At 46.8% G+C, this 23,736-nt stretch overlaps 1 protein-coding gene across 3 annotated transcripts in view; it reads left to right on the top strand.

Moving 5' to 3' along the window:
- Nucleotides 1-23,736, top strand: part of LOC127612036 (contactin-associated protein-like 5) — a 246,791-nt gene that overhangs the window by 107,794 nt on the left and 115,261 nt on the right. The window lies entirely within an intron of this gene.

Here is a 23,736-nt window from a genome sequence, read left to right on the forward strand (position 1 = left end):
GACTTAATCCACTTCAAAATACCTGTATTTTCACATTGCAACTATAAAAACCATTAATACCATCGTAAAACGCATTACATACCCATGTCCCATACATCATCAGGAGCAGTTTAGAATCAAGAGTTATCTAAAAGCTTAACATAAGTACAAAAAAAAAAAGAATTAAAATGCTTCATAGTCAACAGAAATACAGTTTCATGTGTGCAGATCGTTACTCAAAGTTTTTGGCTACTTAAAGTTGGCTACATGTTATGTTCTGCCAACCAGATGATGGAAACCTGGTTGGCTCTGTGAATATTCATTTGAAGACTAATGCCACCATTTAGAGCTGATGTATTCTCTGAAACAGTAGGAGGCAATGTATTTGATTAAAAAATACTGTATTCATGCAACACACTTGGACTGCTTACCCTTTCTCACTATATTTTGAAGCAACATTCAACAGACCTGCATCAAATGAGCACAAGTGAGAAGAAGTCAAAAGTAAGTCTCGAGTTGGAACCCTCGAGCCTCAAGCAAGTCCCAAGTCACTGTGTGTGTGTGTGTGGGGGGGGGGGGCACATTTTTTTCAGTGATATGACTACAAAAAGTACATTACTTAAATAATTGACATCTCTAAAAATGAAAAGAAAAACAAGTTGAGTATCTGCACATTAATTCAAAGGAATTCTTTTTTTGTTTTCAAGCAAACGTTTACATGAGTGAAATGTGAAAATAAAAGCTGGAATATGCTGAAATGCGGTTGTAACCCCGCACAATCATCAGATTTAAAAACGACATACCTTCTTTTTGGTGCCAGTCTGTTTCCCAAATCTAATTAGTGTGTGTAGATGCGTGAATGAGGTTGTCTGTCTCAATATGTGTTCTGTGACTAACTGGTGACCAGTTCAGGGCTTCGCGCTCCTTTTGGCCAAAGTCAGCTCGGACAGGCTCCAGCTACCCCTGCAGCGCTCTTCACGATAAGCGGTGTTGAGAATGGAAGGAAAGATGTGTGAACAAAAGACATTAACTTTGTGCACTTTTGTTAGTTGTCATTTTTTTAAATTGACGAAAGTTGATGCAGTCGATTACAGGGTCGAAAACATATCACATTAGTTTGAGTTTGTTTATTGCACATAAAACATATACAGTAATAATTTGACAGAAAATAAGGTAGATAAAAAAGTAAAAAGAAAGAAATCAGTCTTCACTCAACACAATTATTATGTTCAAGGGCATAGGAAGAGGTAAAAAACTGTCACATTTCGGTTTTTCGGTCTGGCCAGCAGGTGGCAGGAGCGGTCTCTCTAGCACACCTGCTGGCAATCATTAATCAATAGAGACACTATTTAAGGACTCCTACGTCGACACCTGTTGTGGGAGTATTGTTTTTGGCATTGCTTACCTCATTGCTCATTGACTAGTGGCTTTTGACCTCGTCGTGTTTTCGCGTGTAGTTTCGGTACCAAGTTTGTGTGTAAGTACCATTTTGTTTTGATGATCTGGCTTTTCTTGCGTGTACAAAGTGTTACATTGTTTTTCGTTCGTAGTTTGTGGGATTTACTTTCCTTTACTTGCTCTTTTGTGCAAGCACCTTTTGTTAGTCGTTTTTGATTTACCTCCTGGTCCTCATTGTGGACCAGCGCTTTATGTTCTCGCTTATTTTCGGTTCGGTTTGGACATTAAATTGTCTTACTTCGGAGACCTTGTTTTTGTCTACGTTTTTTGGATCCCCCTCCCTCACTCGGTTTACCCGAGTACGTAACAGAATACTCCCACCATAATGGATCCTGTAGACATTAACATGATCATGACCGCCTTGACCAGCCAGGGGCAATTAGTGGGCCAGCAACGACAGGAGCTCTCGGAGCTCCGGGAGGCAGTCGCCGTCCTAGCCCAGCGGCTGGAGATATTGTGTTCCCAAGGGGAACACGCGACCCCCCGAGAAACGCCACCCCCAAGGGTCCCGGCGGCTTCATCCGGGACACCCTCTTCCCCGATCATGGGGCGAGAGCCCAATCTCCCCCACCCCCCTCGCTACGGGGGAGAACAGGCTCTCTGCAAGCAATTTTTACACCAGTGCTCTCTGATATTCGACCAACAACCAGCTACGTACTAGAAAGATAGCACGAAGGTGGCGTTCATTATGAGCCTGTTGACTGGTCAGGCGGCGTCTTGGGCAGTAGAGATCAGCAATGCTCAACTTCGGTCTTCCTACCCAGAGTTTGTCGCCGAGTTCCGGCGCGTATTTCAACATCCGGTTATGGGAAGGGAGGCCGAAGGTCGGCTATTAGCTATTCGGCAAGGACGACAATCCGTTGCCGAATACTCCATCTCTTTTCGCATTTTGGCCGCCGGTAGCGGTTACGGGGACCGCGCCCTGTGTGGTTTGTTTCGCCGCGGGTTAAGTGCGGCGTTAAAGGACGAACTGGCAACCCGTGACGATAGCCGCAACTTGGAGGAGCTCATCGATTTGGCCCTCATTGTGGACAACCGCATGCGGGCGCGTGAGAGGGAACGTACGGAAGAGCGAGGAACTACCCGTGTCCCACCCCGACGTACGGGTCGTCGGCCGGCTGAGCACGAGTCCTGGCGACCACCCGGACCCGAGCGTCATTTGTGTTCCGATCCAGCCGACGCAGAGGAGGAGCCCATGCAGCTGGGAGGCGGACGCCTGGGACCAGCGGAGAGAGAGCGTCGGATTCGGGATCGAGCCTGCTTCTACTGCGGCCAATCTGGACACCGGGCTTCCAACTGTTCCTTTACACCGTCCCGCCCGTCCGGGCGCCCCGAAAACTGTGAGTTTGTGCCCGATACTGCGCCACGTGAGGCGAGACGGGAGGAGGTCCATCCGGGACATCCACCAAGACTCGAGTTGGACGGAACTCTTTATGGTCCGTTACGGGTCATTTCTGTTCGGGCCTTGGTGGACTCTGGGCCGGACAATTGTTTTGTAGACCCCAGCCTAGCTAAGGAACTGGGTTGCCAGGTTGAGGTCCTAAGGGAGACAAAGCGGGTTCACGATCTTGATGGGCGATTCCTGGCGGAAGTGAAAGAAATCACAGCGCCGGTGAAACTAACATTATCAGGCAATCACATCGAATACCGTAGATTCTATCTCATGCGGTCTCGATCCGTACCGTTAGTGTTGGGGTTGCCGTGGCTGCGCGAACATAACCCTGTCATTTCCTGGGAACGTCCGGCAATCGAGAGTTGGAGCGCATTTTGTTATACTCACTGTTTGCGCTCGGCGGCAGAAAAGAGAGGGCCGACCCGGAACGAGCCACCAGAAGTTATTTGTTTAGATAAGGTTCCGCGTATTTACCATGACCTACGCCAAGTGTTTAGTAAAGACCGTGCCCAGTCCTTGCCGCCTCACCGGCCGTACGACTGCGCCATCGATCTATTGGAGAACGCCTCACTCCCGAATTCCCGTCTATATCGGGTCTCTCAGCCGGAACAAGAGGCGCTGAGAGAATATATCGATAGCTCACTCTCGGCTGGCCTCATTCGGCCACTGTTCTGGATGATTCTTCTTCATCGAAAAGAAAGACAAGACGTTACGCCCGTGTGTCGATTATCGGGGCCTGAACGAGATCACCATCAAGAACAAATACCCACTTCCGTTATTAGATTCGGCGTTCGCCCCCCTCCAATCCGCCACTATATTCTCCAAACTCGATTTACGAAGCGCTTACCATCTGGTCCGTATTCGTGAGGGGGACGAATGGAAGACGGCATTTAAGACCCCATTAGGGCACTTCGAATACCTAGTCATGCCATTTGGGCTGACCAACGCGCCCGCAGTATTTCAGTGTCTCATTAACGACGTATTAAGAGATTTTCTGAACCTGTTTTGTTTTGTTTATTTAGATGACATCTTAATTTTCTCTCGGACTCTTGCAGAACATCAACACCATGTCAGGCTGGTGTTGCAGCGTCTACTAGAGAACCGGTTATTCGTAAAAGCAGAAAAGTGCGAGTTTCACGTCGAGTCCATCTCCTTTCTGGGGTTTATTATCGAGAAGGGTCAGCTGAGAGCTGACGATGCCAAAGTTAAGGCCGTAGTAGAGTGGCCCACGCCCACCAACAGAAAGCAGTTGCAACGTTTCCTGGGTTTCGCTAATTTTTACCGCCGCTTCATTCGCAACTACAGCCAGAGAGCCCTGCCGTTGACCCGGCTAACCTCAGTCAAGATCCCCTTTAGGTGGGACACTGATGCTGACCACGCGTTCGCCGAATTAAAGAAAGCCTTCACGAACCCTCCAGTATTACAGCATCCTAACCCCTCTAATCCGTTTGTCGTAGAGGTGGACGCGTCGGAATCCGGCGTGGGGGCCGTCTTATCGCAGCGATCCCCAGTCAACCAAAGACTTCTCCCCTGCGCCTTCTTCTCTCGTCACCTCAGCCCAGCAGAAGCCAACTACGACGTGGGGAACCGCGAACTGCTAGCCGTCGTTTTGGCATTACAAGAATGGCGACATTGGCTCGAAGGTACTGAAGAGCCATTCACGGTGTACACTGATCACAAGAACCTTGCCTACATCCGGTCAGCCAAGAGACTAAACTCCCGCCAAGCACGGTGGGCGCTTCTCCTCACTCGCTTCAACTTCACGCTCACCTACTGCCCGGGCTCAAAGAACATTAAACCGGATGCCCTCTCCCGCATCCATGACCCTGCGGAGAGGGACAACGAACCCCAAAGCATTGTTCCGGACCATTGTATTGTGGGGGCACTGAGGTGGGCCGTCGAACGTAAGGTCAAGGAGGCCCAGAACGGAGTTCAAGTCCCGGCTGGTTGTCCGACCGGGAGACTGTTTGTGCCCCCACCTCTGCGCGCAGAGGTGTTACAGTGGGGGCACACTTCTAAGGTGGCATGCCATCCAGGGGTGAACCGGACCTTGGACCTCGTGTCGCAGCGGTTTTGGTGGCCGGAGCTACGCAAGGATACCCAGGACTATATCAAGGCCTGTTCCACCTGCGCATGCAGTAAGGCGTCCCACCAACTGCCGGCTGGTTTGCTGCAACCGCTGCCTACCCCTTCTCGACCATGGTCCCACATTTCCCTGGATTTTGTCACCGGCCTGCCTCCTTCCCGGGGAAAATCCGTCATACTCACCATAGTTGACCGCTTATCTAAATCTGCCCATTTTGTTGCGTTGTCCAAACTGCCCTCTGCTCAGGAAACCGCCGACCTCCTAGTGAGACACGTCTTCCGTCTTCATGGAATTCCGGTGGACATTGTGTCAGACCGGGGCCCTCAATTCATCTCCAGGGTATGGAAACATTTCTGCCAGGCCATGGGGGCCACGGCGAGTCTGTCTTCCGGATACCACCCACAGTCCAATGGTCAAACGGAGCGCATGAACCAAGATTTGGAGGCAGCTCTGCGCTGTGCTTGCCTCCATCGCCCCTCCTCGTGGTCGGCCCACCTGCCTTGGGTGGAATACGCCCACAACACCCTCGTCTCATCAGCGACCGGTCGGTCTCCTTTCATGGCAGCATATGGTTACCAACCTCCTCTGTTTCCTTCTCAGGAGGGTCAGGTGGAACTCCCTTCCATACAGCTGCATCTACGACGGGCCCATCGCGTATGGAAGGCGACCAGAGCAGCACTGTCACGCACGGCTCAGCGGAACCGGCAGATCGCTGACCGTCGCCGACGCCCAGCACCCAGCTATCAGGTGGGACAGAAGGTGTGGCTGGCAACTAAGGATCTACGACTCGCAGGTACATCTCGCAAGTTGGGGCCACACTTCACTGGACCGTTCGAGGTGGAATCGGTCCTCAGCCCCGTCTCCGCCAAGCTCCGACTGCCGCCCACCATGAAGGTCCACCCCGTGTTCCATGTTTCCCTGTTGAAGCCGGTGGCCACCAGTCCCCTGGCTCCTCCGCCCACGTCGCCGCCTCCTCCACAAATCGTCGACGGTGAACCAGTGTACACCGTGCGTGAAATCTTGGACTCTCGGCGCAGGGGTAGGGGTTTTCATTATTTGGTTGACTGGAAAGGCTACGGCCCAGAGGATCGGCAGTGGATTCCCGGCTCCTGGATCTTAGACCCGTCCCTGCTTCGGGCTTTCCATGCAGCGCACCCGTCGAAGCCGGGTTTTCCGCCAGGAGGCGTCCGTTGAGGGGGGGGGGGGGGGTACTGTCACAGTTCGGTTTTTCGGTCTGGCCAGCAGGTGGCAGGAGCGGTCTCTCTAGCACACCTGCTGGCAATCATTAATCAATAGAGACACTATTTAAGGACTCCTACGTTCGACACCTGTTGTGGGAGTATTGTTTTTGGCATTGCTTACCTCATTGCTCATTGACTAGTGGCTTTCGACCTCGTCGTGTTTTCGCGTGTAGTCTCGGTACCAAGTTTGTGTGTAATTACCATTTTGTTTTGATGATCAAGCTTTTCTTGCGTGTACAAAGTGTTACATTGTTTTTCGTTCGTAGTTTGTGGGCTTTACTTTCCTTTTCTTGCTCTTTTGTGCAAGCACCTTTTGTTAGTCGTTTTTGATTTACCTCCTGGTCCTCATTGCGGACCAGCGCTTTATGTTCTCGCTTATTTTCGGTTCGGTTTGGACATTAAATTGTCTTACTTCGGAGACCTTGTTTTTGTCTACGTTTTTTGGATCCCCCTCCCTCACTCGGTTTACCCGAGTACGTAACAAAAACGTATCTAGTCCTACCCCGTTATGTGTTTATATCTACTAAATCATTTTTATATCAATCAGAAAAGAAAAAAGTAAGAAGAAATAAGTCTCCATTAAGGCTCATACTTTACCCTTAACTGTGATATTTTTACAACTTTTGGTTTGCATCGGGATTATATACATCCACTCCCCCTGTCACTCTTGTGTCAATTTTCTCTTGTATTCATAATGGATATTTCAATACCTTTCTCTATTTATCAACTTAGTTCTGATTTATCATTATATTTAATGTTTAGAATTTATCATTTTAACTCTGATTGATGTAGGTTGTTTGGACTCATTCATTCATTCATTCATCTTCCAAGCTGCTTGATCCTCACCAGGGTCGCGAGGGGTGTTGGAGCCTATCCCAGCTGTCTTCGGGCAGTAGGCGGGGGACACCCTGAATCAGCAGGGCACACAGAAACGAACAACCAATCGCACTCACACTCACACCTAGGGACAATTTAGAGTGTTCAATCAGCCTGCCACGCATGTTTTTGGAATGTGGGAGGAAACCGGAGCCCCCGGAGAAAACCCACGCCGGCCCGGGGAGAACATGCAAACTCCACACAGGGAGGCCGGAGCTGGAATCGAACCCGGTACCTCTGCACTGTGAAGCCAACGTGCTAACCACTGGACTACCGGGCCGCCCGGTTGTTTGGACTATTTTTTTTTTTTGTTGTTTTTGAAATCAGCAAGCGATTTACTCATTTTCAGGTCCGTTTCGAGATTATTCCACAGATTAACACCTTTTCTAGATACACTTCTTTGATTGATGTTTGTTCTTGTTTGGAGTTTTTTGAATAAGTTGGTACCTCTTAATTCATAGCTGCTTACTCGAATTTCGAAAAACTTCTGAATGTTTTGGCAGAGCAGGTTATTGTGTGCTTTGTACATTAATTGGGCGATTTTAAAGTCAACCAGGTCATAAAATGTCATCGTATCTAATTTGATAAATAGTGGATTTGTGGGATCTGTATATTTTGATCTATTAATAATTCAAATTGCTTTTTTTTTTGTAGTTTGAGAATAGGGAGTGTGTTTGTTTTGCAGGCATTTCCCCATATTTCCACAGAGTAGGTCATATATGGTAATAATAATGAAGTGTATAATGTGTACAAAGATATCTTATTTAGCACTTCCTTGGTTTTGTAGAGGATCCCTACGGTTTTGGCTATTTTTCTTTTTACGTTATCGATTTGTAGTTTCCAACATAGTTTTGAGTCTGTTACTAATCCGAGAAACTTGGTTTCATATGCTCTTTCTATTTCAATTGAGTTTACCATAATTTTAGCTTGGTGTTTGATTGGTCTTGTGCCAAAAACAATTAACTTCGATTTTTTTTCAGGTTAAGTGACTTTGTTTTATTTCTGTCGAACCAGTTTTTTAATTTGTTTAATTCGTTTTCTATGGTTGTCAGGAGCTGTTTCAGATTTATTCCAGAACAGTAGAAAGTTGTATCATCAGCAAATAGGACACATTTAAATAGTTTTGAGACCTTGCAGATATCATTTATATATAAGATGAATAGTTTTGGACCAAGCACTGACACCCTGAGGAACTCCGTGAGTGATTTTCAGTTGATTTGTTTTTTTATTGTTGAGTTGCAGTTTTTCTAATATTTTTGAAAATTGTGGTAGTAGTGATACTGGTCTATAATTTGTAAACAGATGTCTTTCTCCACTTTTATAGATTGGAATAACTTTAGCAATTTTCATTTTTGATGGAAAGATACCAGCTTTGAATGACAGGTTGCATATGTGCGTGAAAGGTCGCACTACATATTCTATAATCTGCTTTATTATTGTCAAGTCAAGTCAAGTCAACAGTATTTATAGAGCACTTTCAAACAGCCATCGCTGCATACAAAGTGCTGTACATGGAGCGATTTAACATACACAATAAACGGTAAGACGAATCGGTAATAAAGGCAGTAGAAAGCACCAAGCAGTAAAAACAAGAACAAATCTAAGTCATGCTGAGTCGAACGCCAAAGAATACAAGTGAGTTTTGAGGAGGCTCTTTAAAGATGGGCAGCGAGGAGGCTTGCCGAATGTTCAGTGGGAGGTCATTCCAGAGAGAGGGACCAGCAACAGAAAAGGCTCGATCCCCTCTGAGCATCAGTTTAGTTCTTGGTACTTCTAACAAAGACTGGTCCACAGACCTGAGGCGCCGGGCAGGTGTGTAGGGGCGGATGAGCTCAGAGATGTAAGGTGGCGCGAAATTATTCAGAGATTTGAAAACAAAGAGGAGGATCTTGAAAATAACTCTAAAATGAATGGGGAGCCAGTGAAGTGATGCCAGAGTGGGAGTTATATGCTCCCTCTTACGAGTACCAGTCAAGAGGCGAGCAGTGGCATTCTGGACCAGCTGAAGGCGCTTAATGGAGGACTGGCTGACTCCAAAGTACAGGGCATTGCAGTAATCCAGCCGGGATGTGACAAAGGCATGAATTACTGTCTCAAAGTGTTCATGTGAGAGGAGAGGTTTTATTTTGGCCAGCTGTCTAAGGTGAAAGAAGCTTGATTTAACAACGGCACCAATTTGCCGATCGAGTTTGAAATCACTGTCCAGTTTAAGGCCCAAGTTTGAGACTGTTGATTTCAGATAAGGAGACAGGGGGCCCAAGTCTACACGGTGGAATGTACAAGGGCCACTGGGACCAAACAATATCACCTCTGTCTTCTTTTCGTTGAATTTCAAGAAATTTTGTGCCATCCAGGTTTTGATTTCTTCCAAACAGGATAGGAGTGGCCTTAATGAGAAGGCGTCTTTCTTGCTCAGTGGGACATAGATCTGGCAGTCATCTGCATAGCAGTGGAAGGGAATACCATGTTTCCTTAAGATGGAACCCAATGGGAGCAGATCCAGCGAGAACAGCAGAGGCCCCATAATTGAGCCCTGTGGAACACCACATGACAGGGGAGCAGTGCGTGACTCAGAGCAGCCAAGGCTGACACAAAAGGTCCTGTCAGCTTGATAGGACCTAAACCACTCAAGAGCACTGCCGCCAATGCGCACCAAGTGCTGCAAACGAGTCAGCAGAATACTGTGATCCACTGTATCAAATGCTGCAGTTAAGTCCAATAAAACCAGACACACGTGGTCTCCAGAGTCATTTGCCAGGAGGATTTCATTAGAAACGCGTAACAGGGCTGACTCCGTGCTATGCATCGTCTTGAAACCTGACTGGAAGACCTCCAAGATGTTATGTTCATCCAAGAAAAGTTTCAACTGCATGTGCACCACTTTTTCCAGAATTTTGGAAATGAAAGGCAGTTTGGAAATGGGCCTGTAACTTCACAGCACATCTGGATCAAGACCAGGTTTCTTGATCAAGGGTTGGACCACAGTATGTTTAAACTGTTGGGGAACTACACCAGAAGAAAGGCTGCTGTTGATGATATCCAAGACCGATGCACCAACACTCGGGAGAACCTCCTGAAAGAAGCGTGGGGGAAGAGTCGCAAGGGGAGCCAGATGGCTTCGTCTGGCGAACTACATCCTCCAAAAGCGCCAAGGACACAGTATCAAAAGAATTTAGTACAGCTGAACATGGAACATGGACAGAGGGGTCAGATGCGGTATTTGAGCCCGGAGTCCTAGCTGTAGCAACCTTATCGATGAAAAACTGAAGGAATCTGTTGCACATCTCGGGTGAAGAATAGGCAATAGCAAGTAGGCAGAGGGGGTTTGAGTACAGAATCGTTTTAAATAGTGCGCGTGGGTTGTGATGGTTAGGTAGAATAAGGTCCGAAAGATGATCTCTTTTGGCCTCTTTTACTGTGAGCTGGTAGTTACGCCAGCAGTCTTTCCAAATTTGGTAGGAGACATGCAATTTGTCTTTTTTCCACTTGCGTTCAGCTTTGCGACACTCCTGCCTAGCTGCGCGGGTAATGTCGTTAAACCTTGGCTCGGGTTTTGGCTTTGGGAGCACAATTTTTAAAGGAGCCACCAAATCTAGGATGGCACGGCATGACGAGTCGAACCAAGAGGCGAGTTCCTCTGTGTTAGACGAGGGTACGCAAAGGTTATTAAAGGCATCAGAGAAACCACTAGCAGTGCGAGGGTTAAAAATTCGGCGTTTACAACTAGGAGCGCCAGATCTCAAAGCAGCATGCGATAAGACTACGTCAAATAAAACTGCCATGTGATCAGAAATCCAATTTTCAAGGACTTCCAGATTTGACACCGGTAGACCATGAGCAAGGACAAGGTCTAAAATATGTCCTTGTTCATGTGTCAGGCTGGTCACATACTGCACAAAATTAAAACAGTCAATAAGTCTTAACAAGTCTTTTGCTAGCGGTTTTTCCGGACAGCACACATGGATATTAAAATCCCCCATTAGGAGGATATGATCATATCTCAGCCTGATTTCCGCAAGAAAGGTTGAAAATCGCTTAAAAAGTCTTTGTTGTATTTAGGACGGTAAATGACAGCACAAAGCACCGGGAAAACACGACCGACTTCAAAGAAGGTTGTTTCAAAGCTGTTGGCCGATGTGGTGAATGTGCACCGTTTACATTTGAAATTGTTCTTAAAGATGCTTACCGTACCTCCACCACGTCCCGATGTCCTCGGGGTATCGAGGAAACCACAGTCAGGTGGTAACAATTCAATCAAAGTGTTGTACTCACCAGTACCTGCCCAAGTCTCCGTAAGACACAGAAAATCCAAGTCATTGGAAAGGAAATACTCCCTCAGAATATGGGTCTTGTTCGTCAGCGACCGGGCGTTTAACAATGCGATCCTTGTGGAAGTAGCATATCATATCAATATTAATATTAATATTAATATTAATATTAAAGAAATCAGTTGACTTTTTATTTTTCAAATGTTTTTTATAATATTTGATACTTCTTCTTGTTTACAGCAGTAACGAACATCATGGAGGAGTTTTTTTCTACGTATCTATCTATTTCAAACAAGTTTGTTTGATCAGGAATTTGTTTTGCTAGGTTACTGCCGATGTTGACAAAATACTCATTAAATTCAGTTGCTATTTCTACAGTTTTTTCCAAAATAGTATTTTTGCCTTTGATAAAATACCCTGGATAATCAATTTTTTAGGACTATTTCTGATTACTTGTTTAAGTATTTTCCATATTTCTTGTGTGTTACTTTTATTCTGCTCTAATAGTGCATGATAATGATCTCTTTTACTGGTTCTTATAATATTTACTAGTTTATTTTTATACGTCTTATATTTTTTTCTGCTTCTTCAGTTCTCAATTTTAAATACAATTTATATAAATTATTTTTCTTTTTACATGCGTTTTCTATGCCTTTCGTTATCCATGGCTTACTTGGGTCTTTATACTTTTTGGAGACTTTGGTAAATGGAAAATGTTTATCATATAAGGAGATTATAGTTGACTGAAATACTTCAAACGCTGTATTTGGGTCTTCGTTTGAGTAGACCTCATTCCAATTTTGTTTTTCTAGGTCTTGGCATCGATGGAGCGTTGGGTTCTTAGTCTTATTTCTGTTATATGAGTTGTTGATTTAGCTTTTATATTGTTAAGGAATTATTCCGCTAGAAGTAGTAATAGAGCACTGTTGAGGAATTTCACCTTGCTATGAGTCTTATTGTTATCAGTATCTTTCCTGAACATCTGCTGAAGTACTTAAACAAAGAATGTAGGGTGAAGTCGGGGTCATATCTTCCCTTGAATGATTGACAGCCCCCTCGAGGGTTTTTGTCGCCTCCACCACCTCGTGATTGTCCCTGAGGGGTGTCATGTGCCCTCGAAGAGGAACCCTAACCACAGGCCTGGGTCTGTGGCCGCAGATATGGTCTGTACTTTGTCATCATGTCAAAGGTCGAACTTTGCTTGACCTTCTTTGTTTCTGATTTTTACATAGGGGGAAGGACTGCCCGCCCCTAATTAACATAATTAACATACTACGCCTATATATACGTGTGACTGTGGTTGTTCGGGGCTTCCTGATGAAATCTGAGACTCACAGGAGCCCGAATCGATTCGTGTTGCGTTGTGATAAACTGAAGAAAAGACGTGTTGTTGGGTCTTCTTCCACCTTATAGAGAGATAAAAGAACCTGTAACCAAGGAGGGCCAAGAGCAAACTGACAGCTCCCATTCCTCAACAATATCAAAATAATTATGAAAAACTGCAAAAACAGGTAGGTGGTCACTTATGTCATTAATGAGAAGTCCACTTTCCATTTTATGATCAATCTTATTTATAAATATGTTATCTATTAATGTGGCCGTGTCAACTGTTATTCTGCTAGGTTTCAGAATTACTGGGAAAAAGCTGTTGCTGTACATAGTATTTATGAAGTCAGTTGTTTTTTTGTGTCCAATTGGGTTTAATAAGTCAATGTTAAGGCGGCCCGGTAGTCCAGTGGTTAGCACGTCGGCTTCACAGTGCAGGGGTACCGGGTTCGATTCCAGCTCCGGCCTCCCTGTGTGGAGTTTGCATGTTCTCCCCGGGCCTGCGTGGGTTTTCTCCGGGTCCTCCGGTTTCCTCCCACATTCCAAAAATACGCATGGCAGGCTGAATGAACACTCTAAATTGTCCCAAGGTGTGAGTGTGAGCGCGAATGGTTGTTCGTCTCTGTGTGCCCTGCGATTGGCTGATAACCGATTCAGGGTGTCCCCCGCCTACTGCCCGGAGACAGCTGGGATAGGCTCCAGCACCCCCCGCGACCCTAGTGAGGATCAAGCGATTAGGAAGATGAATGAATGAATGAATGAAAGTCAATGTTAAAGTCACCACATATTATTCGTGTTTTCTTATCGTTGTAGTAACTGAGCATATCTGTTAGTTTTTTATTGAATGTGTCAATACATGATCCTGGTGTCCTATAAATGCAACTCATGATGATATTTGATGCCTTTTTATTATGTATTTCAATGGTTAGACATTCCATTAGCTTTTCTATTGTGTTTGTCAATCTCTCGATTTTACTGCATTTAAGTGCTTTGTCTACATATATTGCAACCCCCCCTCCTTTTTTGTTTTCTCTATTATTCATTCATCTTCCGTACCGCTTGATCCTCACTAGGGTCGCGGGGGGTGCTGGAGCCCATCCCAGCCGTCTCCGGGCAGTAGGCGGGGGACACCCTGAATCGGTTGCCAGCCAATCGCAGGGCACACATAGACGAACAACCATCCACGCTCACACTCACACCTAGGGACAATTTAGAGTGTTCAACCAGCCTGCCATGCATATTTTTGGAATGTGGGAGGAAACCGGAGCACCCGGAGAAAACCCACGCAGGCCAGGCGAGAACATGCAAACTCCACACAGGGAGGCCGGAGCTGGAATCGAACCCAGTATCTCTGCACTGTGAAGCCGACGTGCTAACCACTGGACTACCGGGCCGCCGTGTTTTCTCTATTAGTTGCAAACATTTCATAACCTTCTATTTCCATTTCAGTTGTTTTATCTCCATCAAGCCGAGTTTCTGATATGGCAATTATTTTAAATTTATTGAATTTAGTCAGGAATTCTTTGATTTTTGTGAAGTTTTTATAGAGACTTCTACTGTTTAAGTGTATTACTGAAAGTGCATTTTCCAATTTTATATTAGTGTTGAATTGTTCATCCAGGTAATAGTCAGAGTTTGTTACCGTTTGTTTGTTCTTGAAGAAGTTATTGTCTGGGTCCAAATTGTTCTCGGGATCGAATGGCTTATAGTCAATATCTTCAAAGGGTTGGAAGTCCATGTTTTTGGGATGTGAATTTCCCGCTCCCACGCGGTCGTCGATGGCTCCCTCGCGGTCGTCATTGGTTCCCTCGGTGTCGTCGCTCGCTCTCTCGCCGTCATCACTGGGTCCCTCGTGGTCGCTGGCTCCCTTGCGGTCGTCGCCGACTCCCTCACGCTCGCCGGCTGGCTGCCTCCCGTCTCTCTCACGCGCGCTGGCTGGTTGTCTCCCGGCTACCTCCGGCTCGCCGTCTCCCGGCTCCCTCGCGGTCACTGGCTCCCCTGCAGTCGTCGCTGGTTTCCTCTCGGTCGTCTCTGGCTCCCTTGCGGTCGTCACTGGCTCCCAAGCAGTGGTCGCAGGCTGCTTGTCTCCCGGCTTCCTCGCGGTCGCTGGCTTCCCTGCAGTCGTCGCTGGCTTCCTAGCGGTCATCACTGGCTCCCTCACGGTCGGTCGTCGCTGGCTCCCTCGCGGTCGGTCGGTCTTGAAAAACTTATTGTCCGGGTCCAAGTTGTTCTCAGGGTCAAATGTCTTGTGGTCAGTAGGGTTGGAAGTCATCAAAGGGTTCGAAGTCCATGTTTTTTGGTATGTGAATTAACTGGTTCAGTAGGGTCAGAGTTTTTATCGTCGGGTGGTGAATAATTCTCAGTATCCTGCTTGATGGTGTTGAACTCGAGCCTGTTGTGTTGGAGTACTGGTGCGGGGGTGGACGATAAGTTTGTCATGTCTTAAGTAGGCAGTTTCCCCTCTGTCACGTGCAGCTTTTAATTTTGGGAGGAGCTCTTTTCTTTTTTGTTCTACGACATCTGTAAAGTCTTCGTTGATGTAGATGTTGGAGCCTTTTAAGTATTTTGCTTTTTGTTGGATCCTTGATCTGTCCTTGTATCTTAGAAATTTCACCACAACTGGCCTCGTCGAGGTCTTCCAGGGTCTTGTCTTCCTGTGCGGTGAGCTCTCTCCACCTCAATTTGCCCCTGTATCAGCAGCTTCTCCTTGAGGATTTTTTTGAACTTTTTCCTCTATTTCAGTCCACGCTTCTCCCGGTTTTTCCTCAATTCCATCAATTACCATGTTGTTCCTTCTTGACTGTCCTTCCAAGTAGTCCACCTTGTCTGTTAATACAAGCATGCCGTCACATATTTTGTAGAATTCTGTTTGCATGTCTTTGGAATGGCCAGTTTGACAGATTAGATTTTTTTTAATATCGTCTACCTCTTTTTGGGTAAAGTTGATGCTGGTCTTTATTTCTTGGACTTCCCTGGTAAGTGTCAAATTGTGAGTTTGTTGAGTCTATTATCATCTTGACAAATCCTTTGAAATTTTCCTGTTGTTGTTGCAAGAGCGGCGTAAAAAGCTCTTTTTGTTTCTGGAGTAATTCGTTTACTTGAGTGAGGGTCTGGGAATCCTCTTCCTGCTTTGTGTCTTGCTTCTGTTTGGGTGGCATTTTGTCGGGTCTCGTTGCTAGCCGGTTGTATGCTAGTTTGTGACCTGACCAGTGGGCTTGCTGCTGGGTGTTTCTAACGTGGCAAGTGGGTTTACCGGCTCCCTCACGCCCGCTGGCGTTCGGCTGGTTGGTCTCTGGTGGTGGGTTCCAGCTGCGTAGCGACTTTTCGCAGTTAGCTTCCGTGCTAACGAGCTAGCGTTTCGTCCAACCCCCTCTTCACTTCGCCAATTTCTACACATGCGCTGCCACCATGTTTCGCTCTGTTCTTTACTTTCAAATGTGGGAAAGCTTCACACGAGAGAAATGTTGACTTTGCTGTTGCCACTCCTTTCCGCTCGGCAATGCGTAGCCAATAGATTTAACAATCAGAGATGTTATATATAATAAATATACTACAGTATATCCATCCATCAATTTTCTGAACCGCCTATCCTCAATGTTAATATACGTTTAATCTGCTCACTCGCTCTATTCCGCGTAACCTTAACATTATCTATCAAAGGACCTGTTTATCTATGTGCATAGTATTTTTGTTTTTCATAATTTTCTCTCCAAACTTTGCTGTTAACTCGGTTCCAGTCAAACTTCTGTCTAAAGTGTACTCAATCACATAAGCACTTAATTCCTGTGTTTCGCGATAACATTAGGTTATCAATGGACGCTACGGCTTCTTTTTTAAATTTAGCTTGTTGCAGACGTCTGCACATTTTGAGGATGACATCTCTAATCCACTTGCGAAAGGGCACTTAGATTCTCTCCTCTTTCATCTAGAACATTGGTGTCAAACATACGGCCCGCGGGCCGGAACCGGCCCCCAAGGATGTTCAATCAGACCCGCAGGATAATTTAAAAGTGATTTAAAAATGTATAAAAAACACGGAATGAATATATTTAATAAGGTGCAATTCATGGAGTATCCGCTAAGGGACACACTGTTTTGATCAGAGTATAAGACAACAGCAGTCTCAGTCTGTCACCGAGACAGACCCAACATAGCAGACGCTTTCAAAGACATGTGACTACTTTATTCTTTACACATTTAACTCTAACTCCAAACGAAGTGCTTGTATGTCTTTTATAGTGTTGTGCTCCTCGAGGCGGTCCTCGAGGCCAAGGACCGAAGAAGACCGATATATATATATTCATTCATTCATCTTCCGAACCGCTTGATCCTCGCTCGGGTCGCGGAGGGTGCTGGAGCCTATCCCAGCTGTCTCCGGGCAGTAGGCGGGGGACACCCTGAATCGGTTGCCAGCCAATCGCAGAGCACACAGAGACGAACAACCATCCACGCTCACACTCACACCTAGGGACAATTCAGAGTGTTCAATCAGCCTCCCACGCATGTTTTTGGAATGTGGGAGGAAACCGGAGCACGCGGAGAAAACCCACGCAAGCCCTGGGAGAACATGCAAACTCCACACAGGGAGGCACTGTGAAGCTGACGTGCTAACCACTGGACTACCGGGCCGCCACTGTGTGTGTGTGTGTGCGTGTGTGTGTGTGTGTGTGTGTATATATATATATATATATATATATATATATATAGATAGATAGATAGATAGTCATGTTTCTCATAGTGGTGAATACTCATGCTCATGATATTAAAAATAACTGTGGATTTAAACAAATGTCACAATGCAATATGGCAGCAAAAGTGTGCCAAGTGCGATGAGTGTGGAAGTCGACTGCTGAAACACTCACCGATGGTGGCACCAAGCGCAGTGACAGGAACATCCAATTAAGAGGCAACAAAAATTGGGTGACAGTTTTCCCTGGTAGGTCTCTGCTAACGAGCTTGCTGCTGAAACAGGTGCGACAGGCCGACCGGCTTACGTGAAGGTCCGGATGTGGTTGGGAATGTTCATAAAGCTGCTGTTTTTCCTCCTTGTTAACTTCCTGGGGAATATTGCTCCTTTCGACCTTCTTTCCCTTTGGACACAGTCACTACCAACAGATACTGTATAAATGTGTGCGTACTTATTTTTAAATCCCTCTTTTCCCTCAGCAATACCTTTGATTTGATAATAAATTTGATTTCAAGTTTTCGAAATAATGACTCTATTATAACTGAAGATTCTAATGGTTTGTATACGGTTTGGTTCAGAATAATATCAGTGTGGTTTAAAATATAAATAACAATTGTATACAGTATATAAGATTTTTAGAGCAGCATACAATATTTGTTTTTGAAAATCTCCATTTACTGAGCTATTACCGTCACTCCGATGTTTTTTTTCATGATGTTTCCTTCATTGATTTTATTTGAAAACATTTCTTATTGTTGAGCTAGAATCCTTTTGGAATAGTCGAGTAGAGGAATGTGTTTTTTTTAAATTGTGCGTCTTTTCTTAATCGAGAGCTTGAAATAAACAATAGAATTAAATTTAATTGATTTGCAGTGCTTATTTACGCAAACGCAAATGTCTTGCGAATTTGCACATGCTATTCGAAATCAAAGCGATTATTCGTTCACAGAACAAAACAAAATTGAATTTCAACCTATTGAAATACTAACAGCCCTTGCATTTTCTACACAAACCCAAAGATGATCTGTAGAAGCAGAAAAGGCTTTGAAAATATTGCTTTCCTGTGATTTACTCAACTAATATTTAATTTATTTTCTGAGAACTACTTTACTTATTCGATGATAAACAAATTCAGAATTGAAGCCAGGATCCACTGTGAAGAGGATGGTGGTGCAAAGACAACAATATTGGCATATTTCTCATATGAACGTCTTGGGCCTATTTATGGCTTGGTTTCAGTGTGAATACTTCACAAGGAAGGTCATGTCACCTTATGCTGAGGAGGAAATGCCCCCCAAAAAGTCACTGACGCAGGCACCATTTGTTCATGCATCCACCTTAATTATTAAAAGTATTGTTTTTGGCGATACTGAACCTGTTCTTACTGATCAGATTTATACTAAGTGATGCACGTTGGCTTCACTGTGCAGAGGTACCGGGTTCGATTCCAGCTCTGGCCTCCCTGTGTGGAGTTTGCATGTTCTCCCCGGGCCTGCGTGGGTTTTCTCCGGGTGCTCCGGTTTCCTCCCACATTCCAAAAACATGCGTGGCAGGCTGATTGAACACTCTAAATTGTCCCTAGGTGTGAGTGTGAGCGCGAATGGTTGTTCGTCTGTGTGTGCCCTGCGATTGGCTGGCAACCGATTCAGGGTGTCCCCCGCCTACTGCCCAGAGACAGCTGGGATAGGCTCCAGCACCCCCCGCGACCCTAGTGAGGATCAAGCGGTTCGGAAGATGAATGAAGATGCCATCTGAACCCACCTTGAATGGGACAACCCAAACACCTAAACCCAAGAGAGAACTTGTGGGGTGACACCAAAAATGCTGCTTCTGAAGTTAATACCAAAACAATGAAGCAGAATTGTGGAATGTATTAAAATGGTCTTGTGTGAAAAAAAGCATTTTATAAATGCCAGAAATTGGATCGCCCACATGCAACACATATGTGAAACTTTTTTTTAAAAGCACAAATAACCTTAGTGATTCTCAAGAAAGTAAAAATGAAGTGCTACATCATTTTCCAGTTTGTACAGGAACTCCTAGAGTTTATAAAGAAATGCATAAAAAAATATTACAATATAAAACGCATTTTTATTCACTTTCTGGAAAGAAATGTTATGTTTTGATGGGTTTTTTTCTTCACGTGTTGATTATAAAATAGTGTTTCCCATGCAAATAATTATTTTTCTGCTGAACTCACTTTTTTTAAACACTGCTGTTTTTCTGAATACCACTGTAGGAGGGGACATGTCCAGTACAGTAAATATTCTCTAGTACGGAATCGTGTTTGCGCTGTCCAATTTGTCCTGATAACAGAAATTCCTCATTTGGGAAATGAGCATGGTTCATGTCCTTTATGAACCTGCAAGTATGTTGACAAAATGCGTAACAACACAATCAATAAAATACAAAAATATACTGTCCAAAAACTTTCTATAACAAAAACTGCAATACAGGTGTATCCCCAAAAAATCACAACAGTAAAATACATACAGTATTTTAATGTTTATTTTTTTCTGTCTTGGGAAAAAATATGTATTTTGGATTGTTTTGTTGGATGCATTCTTTGGTTTATGACAATGTTTGCCTGTGTGTCATACTGTTTTCTTGCTAGTTGTAAGTAACTGTCCCGTTGATCACTGATGTCTGGTAATTCACCACTCCAGTTTCATTCACTCCAGTCCGGCTTTCATCCCCGTCACAGTACTGAAACAGCCCTCATAAAAATCACAAATGATCTTCTCATGGCAGCAGACTCTGGCCTAATCTCCATCCTCATCCTCCTTGACCTGATTGCAGCCTTCGACACAATCTCTCACCCCATCCTCCTCAACAGACTTTCTACCATAGGCATCACCAACACCCCTCTACATTGGTTCCACTCATATCTCACTGGCCGCTCTCATCAGTTCATTCAACTAAATTATTTTACTTCACAATCCCTCTCCGTCTCTTCTGGCGTTCCCCAGGGTTCTGTCCTAGGTCCGCTCCTTTTCATTATCTATCTCCTTCCGCTCGGAAACATTTTCCACAAATTTGGCTTACAAATTTGGACCTCTCCGTGAGCTGTCACCTTACTGTGGTGGAGGGGTTTGTGTGTCCCAATGATCCTAGGAGCTAAGTTGTCTGGGGCTTTTTGCCCCTGGCAGGGTCAGCCATGGCAAACAGGTCCTAGGTGAGGGACCAGACAAAGCTCACAAAGCCCCTTATGAAAAATAAAATCGTTTCCCTTGCCCGGACGCGGGTCACCGGGGCCCCCCTCTGGAGCCAGGCCTGGAGGTGGGGCTCGTTGGCGAGCGCCTGGTGGCCGGGCCTACACCCATGGGGCCCGGCCGGGCTCAGCCCGAAGAGGCAACGTGGGTCCCCCTTCTCATGGTCTCAACCACCCGTGGGAGAGGTCAAAGGGGTCGGGTGCAATGCGAGCTGGGCGGCAGCCAAAGGCGGGGACCCTGGCGGTCGGATCCTCGGCTGCAGAAGCTAGCTCTTGGGACATGGAATGTCACCTCTCTGGCAGGGAAGGAGCCCGAGCTGGTGTGTGAGGCAGAGAATTTCCGACTGGATATAGTCGGACTTGCATCCACACACAGCCTAGGTTCTGGTACCTGTCCTCTCGAGAGGGGTTGGACTCTCTTCCACTCTGGAGTTGCTCACGGTGAGAGGCGCAGAGCAGGTGTGGGCATACTCATTGCCCCCCGGCTCAGTGCCTGTACATTGGGGTTCACACCGGTGGACGAGAGGGTTGCTTTGTTATTGGACTTCTGTGCTTGTCACGGACTGTCCATAACGAACACCATGTTCAAACATAAGAGTGTCCACATGTGCACTTGGCACCAGGACACCCTTGGCCGTAGTTCGATGATCGACCTTATGGTCGTGTCATCGGATTTAGGGCCGCATATTCTGGATACTCGGGTGAAGAGAGGGGCGGAGCTGTCAACTGATCACCACCAGGTGGTGAGTAGGCTCTGAAGGTGGGGGAAGATGCCGGTCCGTCCTGGCAGACCCAAACGTATTGTGAGGGTTTGTTGGGAGCGTCTGGCGGAATCCCCTGTCAGAAGGAGTTTCAACTTCCTCCTCCGACAGAGCTTCCCATCTTCCGGGGGAGACGGGGGGCATTGAGTCCGAGTGGACCATGTTCCGTGCCTCTATTGTTGAGGCGGCCAATCTGAGTAGTGGCCGTAAGGTGGTTGGTGCCTGTCGTCGCGGCAACCCTCGTACTCGCTGCTGGACAACAGCAGTAAGGGATGCCGTCAAACTGAAGAAGGAGTCCTATTGAGCCTTTATGGCCTGTCGGACCCCAGAGGCAGCTGACGGGTATCGACTGGCCAAGCGGAACGTAGCTTTGGTGGTCGCCGAGGCAAAAACCCGAGCATGGGAAGAGTTCGGTGAGTCCATGGAAGCCGACTTCCGGACGGCTTCGAGGAAATTCTGGTCCACCATCCGACGTCTCAGGGGGGGGAAGCAGTGCACCCACTAACACTGTGTACAGTGGGGATGGGGCGCTGCTGACTTCGACTCGGGACGTTGTGAAATGGTGGGCAGAGTACTTCGAAGACCTCCTCAACTCCACCAACACACCATCCTTGGAGGAAGCAGAGCCTGGGGACTCTGAGGTGGGCTCTCCTATCTCTGTGGTTGAAGTCACCGATGTGGTTAAAAAGCTCCTCGGTGGCAAGGCCCCAGGGGTGGATGAGATCGCCCGGAGTTCCTCAAGGTTCTGGATGTTGTGGGGCTGTCCTGGTTGACACGCCTCTGCAACATCGCGTGGTCAATGGGGAGAGTGCCTCTGGATTGGCAGACCGGGGTGGTAGTCCCTCTTTTTAAAAAGGGGGACCGGAGGGTGTGTTCCAACTATAGAGGGATCACACTCCTCAGCCTCCCTGGTAAGGTCTATTCAGGGGTGCTGGAGAGGAGGGTCCTTCAGGAAGTCGAGCCTCAGATTGAGGAGGAGCAGTGTGGTTTTCGTCCGGGCCTTGGAACAGTGGACCAGCTCTACACCCTTAGCAGGGTTCTCGAGGGTATGTGGGAATTCGCCCAACCAGTCTACGTGTGTTTTGTGGACTTGGAGAAGGCGTTTGACCGTGTCCCTCGGGGAGTTCTGTGGGGGGTGCTTCGTGGATATGGACTACCTAACCCCCTGATATGGGCTGTTCGGTCACTATACCACCGATGTCAGAGTTTGGCTCGCATTGCCGGCAGTAAGTCGGAATCGTTTCCAGTGAGGGTACGACTCCGCCAAGGCTGCCCTTTTTCGCCGATTCTGTTCATAACCTTTATGGACAAAATTTCTAGTCGCAGCCGAAGCGTTGAGGGGGTCCGTTTTGGTGGCCTCAGTATTGCATCCCTGCTTTTTGCAGATGATGTGGTGCTTTTGGCTCCTTCAAACAGGGCTATCCAACTCTCACTGGAGCGTTTTCGCAGCCGAGTGTGAAGCGGTTGGGATGAAGATCAGCACCTCCAAATCTGAAACCATGGTCCTCAGTCGGAAAAGGGTGGAGTGCCCCCTCCAGGTCGGGGGGGAGATCTTGCCCGAAGTGGAGGAGTTTAAGTATCTTGGGGTCTTGTTCACGAGTGAGGGCAGGAGGGAGCGAGAGATCGACAGGCGGATCGGTGCACCGTCTGCTGTGATGCGGACGTTGTATCGGTTTGTCGTGGTGAAGAAGGAGCTGAGCCAAAGGGCCGAGCTCTCTATTTACCGGTCAATCTACATTCCCACCCTCATCTATGGCCACGAGCTATGGGTCGTGACCGAAAGAACGAGATCCCGGATACAAGCGGCCGAAATGAGTTTTCTCCGCAGGGTGTCCGAGCTCTCCCTTAGAGATAAGGTGAGAAGCTCGGTCATCCGGGAGGGGCTCTGAGTCGAGCCGCTTCTCCTCCACATCGAGAGGACCCCTATGAGGTGGCTTGGGCATCTGATTCGGATGCCTCCTGAACATCCCTGGTGAGGTGTTCCGGTCATGTCCCACCGGGAGGAGACCCCGAGGAAGACCCAGGACACGCTGCAGAGACTATGTCACCCAGCTGGCCTGGGAACGCCTCGGGATCCCCCGGGGAGAACTGGAAGAAGTAGCTAGGGAGAGGGAAGTCTGGCCTTCCCTGCTAAAGCTGTTGCCCCCGCGACCCGGCCCCGGATAAGCGATAGAAGATGGATGGATGGCTTACACTTTCACTGCTTTGCGGATGACACCCAGCTCTACCTCTCCAGCAAACCGGACGCTTCTCTCCCACCCTCATCCCTCTTTCACTGTCTCTCAGAAATTAAATCTTGGTTCACCCATAATTTCCTCAAGCTAAACAGCAATAAAACAGAACTCCTACTCGTCTGTACCAAATCTACTCTAAACAAAGCCAACAGTATCTCCCTCATAATTCATAATGCCACTATATCTCCTTCACCGCAGGTGAAGAGTCTGGGTGTC

The sequence above is a fragment of the Hippocampus zosterae genome, chromosome 12 (assembly GCF_025434085.1).
Source record: "Hippocampus zosterae strain Florida chromosome 12, ASM2543408v3, whole genome shotgun sequence".
Lineage (NCBI taxonomy): Eukaryota > Metazoa > Chordata > Actinopteri > Syngnathiformes > Syngnathidae > Hippocampus > Hippocampus zosterae.